This window comes from Bos javanicus, chromosome 17, assembly GCF_032452875.1.
Source record: "Bos javanicus breed banteng chromosome 17, ARS-OSU_banteng_1.0, whole genome shotgun sequence".
In the NCBI taxonomy this organism is placed as follows: Eukaryota; Metazoa; Chordata; class Mammalia; order Artiodactyla; family Bovidae; genus Bos; species Bos javanicus.
This window is the reverse complement of record NC_083884.1, coordinates 68,374,971-68,388,142: the sequence shown is the minus strand read 5'-3', so window position 1 is coordinate 68,388,142 and position 13,172 is coordinate 68,374,971. Positions and strand designations below refer to the sequence as shown.

The window sequence follows — 13,172 nt, the reverse complement described above, 5'->3', positions numbered from 1 at the left end:
TTCCACCCCTTCCATAGTTTGCTGGACGGGCAGGTCCAAATAGCTCTGTCCCTTTGGGACTTAGGCCAGTTCCTTAGGGACGAGTTACCAAGTCTGATCTGCGTCCACTGCCCTCTTTAAGTTTTTCCTTCTTGGTATTTCTGGACTCTCAGGGGTGACAGCTCAGAAACATCCCTTTGCTTTAGAAACCCGGTGGAGCTAGCAACACGATTAGCTTTGCCGGAGCCAGCCAGGAGCTGCCAGGGTCTAAGAACTCGGTGGCGCCTCGTCTGCGGGGAACCATTTGGGGTTGTGTTCCCGACACACTCCAATGTCCCCGCAGGTGGGTGTTGTAGCACCTACTTCCCCCAGGGGTTAATAGGCTCTGAGCCGCTGGCAGCCGCTTCCCCAGGGCCCCGCTGGGGGGCGAGCATCCCCAGCACAACCGCCCAGCAGCTGGTTCCCGGGCAGCGGGGCCGCGGGGCCTCCAGCCTGAGCGCCTGGGGCCGGCCGGCTGGGCCTTCTACCCGCGGGGCTCCAGGCGGCCGCGTGGGCCAGCGCGAGTGAACACGCCAGCCATTGTCACGGGCGTGTGTCTTTGCGTGGCAGCCTGCACGGGTGTGTGTGCATCGATCGCGGGGAAGAAGGGGAGGGGGCACTTTGCTTTTTGCGAGATTATTTCCTAATATGGCTCCTTTGTTGAGAACTCACGAAAAAAAAAATCCAGTGGTTCTATCAAAATAAATTGCTATTGGCCCCAGAAATAACGTTTCTAAATGTGGGACTGGTCGCTACCCCAGGACATTCAGGGAGAAAGACAGCTTTCTTCAAGTTGTTGGCGGCTGTAGCTTTGGCTAGGGCTCCGTTTTGCTAACTTGTCTGGTGCTGTTAGGTGAACGCACTGGTTCACTGCATAGCAGGACTCCTCCCCCGCGCGCCCCCCCCCCCCCCGCCCCCCGCCCAATACCTAATTTGGCCTGGTTTTTATTGACATTCTTCTGAGGGAAAACATAGTGAACTGTATGTGCTGTGTGCCTCCCCAGCCATGACCTGTCTCTGTTAGCAGCTGCCTGGCGTTTTACTTGAACTAGCTAAACTGACTTCTTTCTTTGTGGCATGATGTGTGATACCATGTTTTACATCAGAGCTGAAATGGAAATTGTGTGAAATGCATGAGAAGATATTGTGCATTTGTTTTATTGCTAGAAAATCTAACAAACACTGCTTCAATATATCCTGGTGAATTGAAAGGTTTTCTTTGCTATCTAATTTGCTATCTGAAACGAAGTCATTTCTACCTCATCCTGAAGTCAGAATCTCTCATATATTAGTTCTTATCATAGAGCTTCTTTCAGTGAGATTGATTTCATGTATTTTAGATAAGAGATCCATGCATCTTCCCCCCCCACTCCTGACCTATAAAAATCAGAGTAGGGTGAGGAAAACCCATAGAAGAAATGATATGATCAAGCAATTCAAACATATGCTGTGTATTCCTAGAGCCCTCCCTTCAATTTCTTCTGTATTTGTAAATTGTATATTTATGAGTACTTTTAAAATGTCTGCAAAATATACATTCATAAATGTCTGTTTTTTCTATTTTACCCAGTACGCAGTAACTTATGTGGTTATGTCTGTGGAAACCCCTCTGGGTACTGGTATTGCTTGAACCACGGAAGTATTATTCTTGGCAGTCAGGTGGATTTCTGGGCTCTGGAAGATTCTGTTTCAAGTGTTAGGATTCACTCTGAAGTATTTACTCACTCTGTGTTACTTAAATTGCTATACCAGAAGGTTGTGTTTATTCACTGCATTCATAATCCCAAATCATCATGTTATAAGGATCCAGATAAAATTCTACAGAGTTCATGGAAGATTAAAAAATAAGCTGAGCTATCAAATACTGTGTGATTATTTGGAGGTGGCTGGAGAACAGTTCTTGTTGCTTCTTCTACATTGGAAACGGAAGCTTCCTTGAAAGAATATTCAACTCCTAGAGGCCACAAATAATTCTTTACAAAGATTATTTTTATTTTTTACACCTGCAAGAATACTCACAGATTCAGTCACTGCCGTGGTCTCCGGCTGGGTATGCTAACATGTTTGTGGTGCTACAGTCACGTGCCATGTGTTTTGTCAAACTGTTTCATAAAAGCCATTTATGCCACACATGCAGAGTGATACTACATTGATGTGATTCAGCAAAGCTAGGACGTTCAGCAGTCGAATACTGATCCAAGCAGCACTGGGTGTAGCTGGGCCTCATGGCTAGGATTGGTTGCTAACTTGCTGTCATGGTGCCCTGTCAGCCACTGCCAGTGCTGGCTTTTGTAAATTCTGGGCTCACCGTAAGACCATGACCATAGGTTCTAAGTTTCTTTGTTTCTAACTGTGCATGCAGCTAGGGTATATGATTGAAAGGGAGCTCTTTACTCTTCTTTCCTCTGCTTATTTGCTGGGTTTAAGTAAATACTACAATTCAAGATGTGGGCTTTGGAGTATTCAATTAGGGTCTGCTACCTTTTTTTTCACAAAGAAACCACCAGAACATGATTAATCATGTTCCGCCCTCAGGACCAGTGAGGAGCTTAGTTAGCTGTAGCTTTGCTCCCTCACTTCTGGATACTACCACCAAGATGCTCTTCTTCCCTCCCCTTCTTGAAGAAACAGTGATTTCATCTACTTCTGAATTCCTGGAGCATTTAAAATCTATGCTCTTTTAGATAGATTGTGCTTTACTGATAGTAAACCACCCCTCCCCCCACCTTTTTTAAAATCAGCCTCTCAAGTTCCTTGAGTTTAGAAACAATACTTCACACCTCTTTTTTTGGTGCCAAGGATAATACAGTTGCTCAGTAGATATTTATTTGACGTAAAAGTAAATAAGAAATATTGCTTTGTAAAACTTGTATCTGTTTTTAGGGTCGTATGATCTTTAAATGTAAAAAAGTTCAAAATATTTCATTTGGCTTATAGGTATTAGACTGTAGTGGATTATTAAAGAAAACAACAATGTTTTGACACTCACTTCTGATCTTTCGTAGACAATACCAGGGAGGGGACAGCTACACTTTCCACACAGGTTCCATAGTAGTCATTGTTAAGACACACTATCAGGCTCTGTGGACTAGGCTCGGATCCAGGGTCACGATTCTTTTATTAACATAACCTTATTGGCCTGGCAGAATCTGTTTTCCCCTGTTTTCACCTTAAGAGGCGATCATGCAGCACCTTATTTCTATCTTGTATTTGCAGAAATGATAGTAATTAAAATGATCATCTCATAGGAACATGTTTGTTTACAATTCTGAAGTGATTTTTGCTCTTTAAAATCCAAGGATTAGTATCAGATAACACTGTGTAAATAAGACTGCAGTCAAAACCTTCAGGAAAGCTGCTACTGATTGGGTTTTTTCATTGCTTATCTAATGTTATTTTACTGTTCACACATAATAAAAGATCATTAATAGGAATATGTCACATAAGCTACATTATGTCATTTGAGAATCATATGATGTATTTATCTTATTATACTTGTCACATTAATATAATGTGAATCTGGCTTCTTAAATGACTTCTCTGATAGGGCTTCATTTAAAAAGCTTATTTCAAAGCTCACTTATAAGGATTGCTTCCCATAAATTTGTGTCTTGAAATAGCTTATTACTTTTACCAAAAAAATCGTATTTCAAATCCCTGCACTTTTTCTATAATGAAGTATTTTGTTTTTAGATTAGAAAGCTCAGCTTCAAATTTTAATACAACTATACTAAATTTTGGAGAAGGCAATGGCACCCCACTCCAGTATTCTTGCCTGGAAAATCCCATGGACGGAGGAGCCTGGTGGGCTGCAGTCCATGGGATCGCTAAGCGATCGCTTTTGCTAAGTCGACTGAGCAACTTCACTTTCACTTTTCACTTTTATGCATTGGAGAAGGAAATGGCAACCCACTCCAGTGTTCTTGCCTGGAGAATCCCAGGGACGGGGGAGCCTGTTGGGCTGCCGTCTCTGGGGTTGCACAGAGTCGGACACGACTGAAGTGACTTAGCAGCAGCAGCAGCAGCATACTAAATTTTACTTAGTTACCTGCCTAAATGCTGTGCTAGTTGATATTATCATTTTCATTTTGGACCACAGTTTGTTTATAATATAAAATTGAACTTAAAAATAAGCATTGTGACCAAAGCAGTTTTAAAGAGAAGTCTTAGAAATTTCATGATAAAGGTCTTTCTGCAGATCTGTTCTATACATCATTCCTGGATCAGTGCAACCTAGAGACCTAGGTTTTGGTTCTGGCAGTTCCCATGACTTGTGTCCTTGGGCGTGTCATTTAATCTTTGACATCTGACTCCTCACTGTTAGAGTCAAATGCCTCATTGTCACTTGCTGGATATATTGCAAATGACATCCTAATGAGTTTTCTTTTTCTTGTCTCTTTTTTCCTCTGACTTTCCTTCTTTCTTCTTCTAGAATAATTATTTAAAGAAATACACGTATTATTCTCCTTAACATTCTGTGATGTCTCTCTTTTGTCTAGTTGTTGTTATTCAGTTGCTCAGTTGTGTGTGACTCTTTGGAACCCCATGGACTGCAGCATGCCAGGCTTCCCTGTCCTCTACTGTCTCCTGGAGTTTGCCCAAACTCATTTCCATTGAGTTGTGATGATATATAACCATCTCGTCCTCTGTCGCCCCCTTCTCCTCCTGGCCTCAGTCTTTCATGGCATTAGGGTCTTTTCCAATGAGATGGCTCTTCACATCAGGTGGCCAAAGTATTGGAGCTTTGGCTTCAGCATCAGTCCGTCCAATGAATATTCAGGACTCATTTCCTTTAGGATGGACTGGTTTGATCTCCTTGCTGTCCAAGGAACTCTCAGGTCTTCTCCAGCACCACAGTTTCAAAGCATCAATTCTTCAGTGCTCTTAATGGTCCAACTCTCACATCTGTATATGACTACTGGAAAAACTATAGGGACTTTGACTATAGGGACCTTTGTTGGCAAAGTGATGTCTCTGCTTTTTAATATGCTCTCTAGGTTGGTCATAGCTTTTCTTCCAAGGAGCAAGCGTCTTTTAATTTCATGGCTGCAATCACCATCTGCAGTGATTTTGGATCCCAAGAAAATAAAACCTGCCACGGTTTCCATTTTTTCCCCCATCTATTTCCCATGAAATGATGGGACCAGATGCCATGATCTTAGTTTTTTAAATGTTGAGTTTTAAACCAGCTTTTTCACTTTTCTCTTTCACTTTCATCAAGAGGCTCTTTAGTTCCCCTTCGCTTTCTGCCATAAGGGTAGTATCATCTGCATACCTGGCAATCTTGATTCCAACTTGTGAGTTGTCCAGCCTGGTATTTCCCATGATGTACTCTGCATATAAGTTAAATACTCAGGGTGACAATATATAGCCTTGACATATTCCTTTCCCAATTTTGAACCAGTTTGTTGTTCCATGACAGATTCTAACTGTCACTTCTTGACCCGCATACAGGTTTCTCAGAAGGTAACTGAGGTGGTCTGGTATTCCCATCTGTTTTAGAATTTTCCATAGTTTGTTGTGATCCACAGTCAGATGCTTAGTGTAGTCAGTGAAGCAGAAGTAGATGTTTTTTGGAATTCCCGTGATTCTTCTATGATCCAGTGAATGTTGGCAATTTGATCTCTGGTTCCTCTGCCTTTTCTAAATCTAACCCTTACATCTGGAAGTTCTCGGTTCATGTACTGTTGAATCTTAGCTTGAAGAATTTTGAACATGACCTTGCTAGCATCTGAAATGAGCTCAGTTGTGCGATAGTTTGAGCATTCTCTGGTATTGCCTTTGTTTGGGATTGGAATAAAAACTGACCTTTTCCAGTCCTGTGGCCACTGCCAAGTTTTCCAAATTTGCTGACATATTGAGTGCAGCACTTTCACAGCATCATCTTTTAGAATTTGAAATAGCTCAACTGAATTCTATCACCTCTACTAGGTTTGTTCATAGTGATGCTTCCTAAGGCCCACTTGACTTCGTATTCCAGGATGTCTGGCTCTAGGTGAGTGACCACACCATTGTGGTTATCTGGGTCATTAAGACCTTTTTTGTTTAATTCTTCTGTGTATTCTTGCCACCTCTTCTTAATCTCTTCTGCTCTATTAGGTCCTTGCCGTTTCTGTCCTTTTTTTGTGCCCATCTTTGCATGAAATTATAACATCTTACAACTGGGTCACAAGATACCAATGGAGCAACACCATGGCTGTAAACTACCAGAGTAAATCTTTATTCCCTTCAGCCTGAAATGTTTTTGATCTTGTAAAACTGGTGGGAAAATGGTCATCAATAGAAAACTACTTCCAGGGACATTGGAGTAGCTGGAAATAGCTGATAGACTTGATAAGAAGTGAAGGAAGTCAGTGATGAGGAAATCTGATTTGGCACCTTTACTGTTCAGGAGCTAGCCAGTAAACATTGCCAGTGTGAGCGGCTACAGAGTTTAATTGGCCCAACTTCAAGAAAAGGCTCCAGCAGCCACCTTCATTTTGCTAGTCAGTCACAGAGATGACATGCTGTGGAAAACACAGCAGAAGCAAGAGAAAACCTGAAATCCCGGCTGGCCTTGTCAGCCTTAGCTTCCGCAGTGAATTCATTATGTCATTAATAACAATGTATGTCTCTTAAGACTTTGCTTTTATTGATGTGCTAAACCATGTAGTTTTATTGAAAGCTATAAAAATTATATCATTTAACTGTCATTTTTGGGATATATATGAATCTTTTGTCCTGAACTTTCTTATTAGTCTCCCCTTTTAGATTTTTGTAGCTAAGAGGAATATTCTCACATGATCGAGCCCTCTAACTATATTCCTTTTTCAACAGTTTGTTATTCATTCTGTTGGAGGGACCTTTGTTATTTTGAGTATTCTATTCTTTTAGCATGTATTGTTAGGAAAAACATAAAATTGTATCCTTTGGTTTACACCTTCAGTGTAATAAACTTAGCATTTCTGGAGAAAGTACCTGAGTACCTGCAATAAACAATGTCAGTTGTCAGCTGCACATAAGCTTTTTGCTGGTAGATGTTTCTCAGTTTGGACTATGAAAGGCTGAAATTTCTATAGCTTATGTCCAGTTGTGTAAGCTAATGTCCATTCATGAATACCTGTATTTCCAGCATTACTTACTTTGGGGGAGGTAATATTTTGGATTTATAGCACATTGGGAGATTAAGGCTTGTGGAAACAGATTTTGAGGTAATTTTGAGTTAGAGAGTAGTTACCATTTGGAACAGGGACAAAGTGGAGTTGGAAACTAGCAGGTCATGGTGGGAACTCTTTGTGTTTGGATACGTACTCTCCTAAACACTCAGATATATGTAGACTTAAACCTTGAAAGATAATAGTGGGAGTAGGGAAGGAAGAAAGCTACAAGGAAATTTTGTTGTGCATCTTAGGATAACATATCCTATATTGGCATAACAACATTTATTAGATTAGAGATTGGGTTTTTCAAAGTTGATAAGTGATTTCTTATTTTGACTGGTCCAATATATAAATAGATGTTCCTTGTTTTATGGAAAATCAAAATAACAATATTTGAACCTAAAAACAGATTGAATGCCAACTTGTTTTATATAACTAAAAACCTTGAGTACCTGTTATATTTATCTGGTTCATTACTTCATTGCTCTGACAATTGTTAAGCATGTTTTATATTTTAAATATTTATAAATGAACATATGGAAATCCACATACTCATTTTTAGGATTATGTTAAATCACGATTATCTGTGAAAAACTGAAATGCTTAAGCCCAGATCTATCAAGTAGTTTTGGAAATAAATTTGTTTTTGAGGAGTGGAAAGAGAATGTCATAGTGAGTGGTAGCGGACTCATGGTCATTTTGGTGGACTTTGCAACTTTATTATTTAATAATTCGTTTTTTCCAACAGAGGGTGGGCTGGAGAAATAAAAGATAAATGCAGCCTACTATATTGTTATTAATTTTGGTGAATATATTAGATTGAAGCATGTGAAATTGCTGATGTTTCACCACCTTTTACCTATAAAACTACAAATTTACTTTGGTTCAGTTAGTATTTGATAGGTTAGGAGTGTTGGTGATAAATACTGAAATTAAGACTAAAATAAGTTTGAGGGATTAATTATGAATTTTAATATTCTGTAGTCACCGTAGTTTCCATGAAAAATCACTATGCTATTATTTAACTGTGGGGTTCTTGTGAATTTCTTGTTAGCTCAAACTTAATTCATTAACTGCCAGCCCTTGTTAAATTTCAACCATTCTTTAATATGAAATTTTCTATCTTCTTAAACAGAAGGTACTAAGCTTTTCCAGATTACTCAGGATTATTATCACAAGCATGAATTATTCTACGTTGTCATAATGTAGCACTACTATAGGATAGCTTTTAAGGAATATAGAACTATTTGTTCCTATACTGAATGACCCCAGACTGCTTTTTTATTTCTTTTAAAATACTTTTATGATGTCTTTGTGTGATTTTTACCTTTCTTTCCATGTTGCCCAAAGTAACGCTGCTGCCCTGTGCCTACCTCTTACAATTTTGTTTTATGTATTTGTTTCCTATCTGTGGTGGGTGAGAAACGCAGCTAACAGCCTTAACTTGTGACTGAAATTAAAGTAAGTAACCTCTGAATGATGGTTTGTCTTATGAGTATTGAACTTGAGAGTATGAACTGTGATTTTATATTTTGACTACTTAGATTTTTTTTTTTTTTAATAATTTCTGGTTTTAGGCAGTGTTTGAGATACTTTAGGTGATTAATAAATGACCTTTTGGTAAGTGAGAATTTGTTATTCTGTTGAATACTGAGTTAGATACTTTTGAGGATGCTTGGTCACAGGGACTGAAAAACATTTTGAATGATTTGATAAATGCCATGTTATTCAAAAGCAGAGACATTACTTTGCCAACAAAGGTCCATCTAGTCAAGGCTCTGGTTTTTCCAGTGGTCATTATGGATGTGATAGTTGGACTGTGAAGAAAGCTGAGTGCCAAAGAATTGATGCTTTTGAACTGTGGTGTTGGGGAAGACTCTTCAGTGTCCCTTGGACTTCAAGGAGATCCAGTCAGTCCATTCTAAAGGAGATCAGTCCTGGGTGTTCCTTGGAAGGACTGATGCTAAAGCTGAAACTCCAGTACTTTGGCCACCTCATGCGAAGAGTTGACTCATTGGAAAAGACCCTGATGCTGGGAGGGATTGGGGGCAGGAGGAGAAGGGGACGACAGAGGATGAGATGGCTGGATGGTATCACTGACTCAATGGACATGAGTTTCGGTGAACTCCGGGAGTTGGTGATGGACAGGGAGGCCTGGCGTGGTGCAATTCCTGGTCACTGAGAGACCTGTTTTGAGTTGGAGTATGGGGTCACTTTGAGGGGATCCTGAGTGAAAAAGAAGTAGCGGGTAGCATCCAGGAAGAACAGGAGAAAAAGATGCTGAGAGTGGAAATGGAGAGAGGTTGTTGACCACAAACTCCATGTACTTTGTAATTTTAAGGTTATGACCAGCTCTAGGTGAGAGTAGATGACACAAAGGACCAAGCATAAGGGAAGAAAAATTAATGATCACTATCCATAAAGACAGAATAACTTATTTGAAAAGTAAAACACTTTATGTAGGTTTCCACAAATTTGAAATAGACCTCGTTGATAATAAATCATATCAGAATATTCTTGTCACTCTTCTGATTATTTCTGATGATAGCTGTGGTTCTCAAGAAATTTTAATGAACCATATAAATGCTTTACCATTTATAGTGGTCATGAAACAAACAATTTAGAAGAATTGGGCTATTTTGGAACCAGCGTTTCTAGTATAACTGTGAGTAAACTATCTGTATTAATTTGAACAGAATTCTGTGACAATTTTTAAAAGTGGATTCATAATATTGATATACATTGTACTCTGTCATTCTGGATTAAGGATGAATGAGAATGTAAAATCCCTAGAGCTAATTTTTAAATTATAAATATAGAATATACTACTGACATTGAGAAGTTGATTAAAATAGTGTAAAATGTGGAAAAAGTGAGTAGGTTTCCTTATTTTTTTGGTTTAAAATTTAAATGTAAAAACTCTTACTTTAACAGATTGACCAGCCTCAGGAAGGATCTTAAATGATAAGTTATTGAAAGTGAAAGTTGCTCAGTTGTGTCTGACTCTTTGTGCCTGCATGGATTATACAGTCCATGGCATTCTCCAGGCCAGAATACTGGAGTGGGTTTGCCTTTCCCTTCTCCAGGGGATCTTTCCAACCCAGGGATCGAATCCAGGTCTCCCGCATTGCAGGCAGATTCTTTACCAGCTGAGCCACAAGGGAAGCCCAAGAATACTGGAGTGGGTAGCCTATCTCCTCTCCAGTGGATCTTCCCAGCCCAGGAATCAACCTGGGGTCTTCTGCATTGTAGGTGGATTCTTTACCAACTGAGCTATTATGTGTATTTATGTATGCAAATATAATTAGCGTTTATACTGACTAAATATGGGCTTCCCAGGGGGTGTCAGTGGTAGAGCACCCACCTGCCAGTGCAGGAGATGTAAGAGACTTGGGTTCAGTCCTGGGTTGGGAAGACCTCGTGGAGTAGGAAATGGCAACCCACTCCAGTATTCTTGCCAGGAGAACCTCATGGACACAGGAGGCTGGTGAGCTGCAGTCCATAGTGTCACAAAGAGTCAGACACTACTGCAGTGACTTAGCACGCACACACTGACCAGATAAACTAGGGAAGATTGATAGGCACAGAGATTATAATATTACTGTGGATGAGTTTTAAACGCTAATTATACAAATGTTCAATTTTTGATTAAATAAAACCAGATATTATTTCAGAGTTTAAAAAAGTATGTTTTCTTAATGGACTCTGTAGCTCTTTCTGTAAAGAATCGGCCTGCCAGTGCAGGAGATGTGGATTCGATCCCTGGGTCGGGAAGATCCTCTGGAGAAGGAAATGGCAACCCACTCCAATATTCTTGCCTGGGAAATCCCATGGACAGAGGACTGTTGGGCTGCAGTCCATAGGGGTCACAAAAAAGTCGGATGTGACTTAGTAACTAAACAACAGCCACAACAAAGCCCTTCTAGCGGTAATTTCAATAATAATATTAAAAATAAAATTTCTTTTAAATGATCAAATTAGTAAGCATTTATTAAAGCTGTTTGAGATACAAATATGAATAAAATACATTTCCTGTAGAAGGGAGGATATGACATGTGCACAAATGTCTAAAATGTGAGGTGGCAGATGTTAAGCATCACCAGAGAAAGTAACTAAGAGGCGAGGACACAGCTGAGTTGGTGAGAAGGGGAAGGGTTTGAAGTTTGGGGTAGGAATTAGTCAATCAAGAGAGTTTGCATGGTGGGTTGGCGTTTCAGTTAGACTTGGTGGGCTTGCCAGAGGAGGACGAGGAGACAATTCCAGGCAACAAGAATAATGAAGGGAGAGGCAAGCTCTCAGCATGTTTTTACAGCATGGTAAGGCATCCCAGTTTGGCTGGAGAATAGATTTCAAATGCCAGCTGAAATCCAGACAGTAATTGGCCCCAAAGATGGGGAATTAGGTTTTCACATGCTTCTTCTCCTCACAATGCTCGATGAGTAACTGCTTTTTCTCACCCTTTCTTATTAAAGGGAAATGAACAACTGAGTAGGTTGTAAACGATGGGATTTTATTTGGCTCTGCAAGGATTTTTATAAATACTGCAGCAACTGTTTACATGTTTTTCATGATTGCTCTATGTATATCAGAATGATTCTCCTCTTTGTTTCATGCATAAGTCCGCATTTGACTCAAGTGTATCTTTGAACGTTTGCCATTCTCATTTTGTTTGTAATCCTTTGGGTAGTATAAGTTACCTGATGATAGGAATATCATAAATTTGGAATTCCAAGTCTTTCCAACTTTAGAATGTCATCTCTTTACTACACATATTATGTAGAACTGTTAAACAATCAGTTTGAGGCCTGTAGCACAATTCATAAAACAACAGTCTCTCCTGTATTTCCAAATAAAGTATTTGATGGGAATGATATTTGCAGAATGTGCTATAGTGGTAAATTTAGAGAGTACAAGATAATTACTTGTAATTATGGCAATTTCTGTAAGGGAAATCATCTTAATTTATTCCTACCAAGAAATAGAATTGCGCTACTCATAGTATTTGAATCTTTTTAGGAGATTAATGCTGTGTGCCTTCATTAGTTTGAATGGACATTACAGCTTTTCACTACATCGGAAATTACCCCTTTAATTCACATTTCTGTTGGAATTTCTGTTAAGCAGTCTTTACTTAAAAAAAAAAATTGTATTCCAGAGCTCTTGTTGGAAAGAACTTATATATCTACCCTAAGTAAATTGTGAAAGAATAATACAGTTCTACTAGGAGAATAAACTTCCAAAATCAGAGTCTGGAAGGTGAAGAGAGTCTTTGACTCATATTTTGTGCATTCTCCTGTCATGCTATTCCCTGAAGATTTTAAGCTTTAGATGGCCTTTAGGCTGATGGGTAATTGCTGTAGCTTTAAAGGAATGCTGTTATCTCTGGGCATTTTTGTGAAGACAGAATTCTGACTACTTTTTAATATATTTAATTATACCATCTGGGAAAGATAACGTGTGTGTAGTTAAGACAGAGAAAACTGGAGTGGGAAGAATGGGCTTATACTAGAATATAATTAATTGGAAAGGATATTGAAAAAGAAATGATGGACATATGTCTGCGTAGGTGACAAAGGTGCTCAGTATAGGAAGTTAACTCCTTTTTAGGCTGTGATTGTCTACAAAAAAAAAAAAAGAGTGGTTTCAGTCTTTAGAGCTTTTGTGGTGGCTTTATAAAATTCGGAGCTTTTCAAGTAGCACCTGTTTCTTTACCTCTTAGAGGAATTTCTTTTGGCTGCAGTGAGCTGAGAATGGTGCCTTAGTGCTGAAATTTCTGTCTCTCCTGCTGCCATGTGCAGTGCTCAGCAGCAGTCAGAAGTCAGGCTTAAGTACAGCAGCTTCTAGGTATCCTATCCCCTCCACTAAGGCCTAAACTTGTAGTCAAAACTTGGGGTCAGTTGATTGAATAATTATTTCAATATGCACTTATTGAGGGCCTGGGGTGTACCACATGCTGGCTCTTTATACCATGGAGAGGAAAAATCAGTAATACTTAATGGTATTATTATTCCAAAA

At 39.5% G+C, this 13,172-nt stretch overlaps 1 protein-coding gene across 4 annotated transcripts in view; it reads left to right on the top strand.

The window, feature by feature from the left end:
• Positions 1 to 13,172, top strand: part of TTC28 (tetratricopeptide repeat domain 28) — a 578,341-nt gene that overhangs the window by 172,187 nt on the left and 392,982 nt on the right. The gene's annotated exons all lie outside the window — the stretch shown is intronic.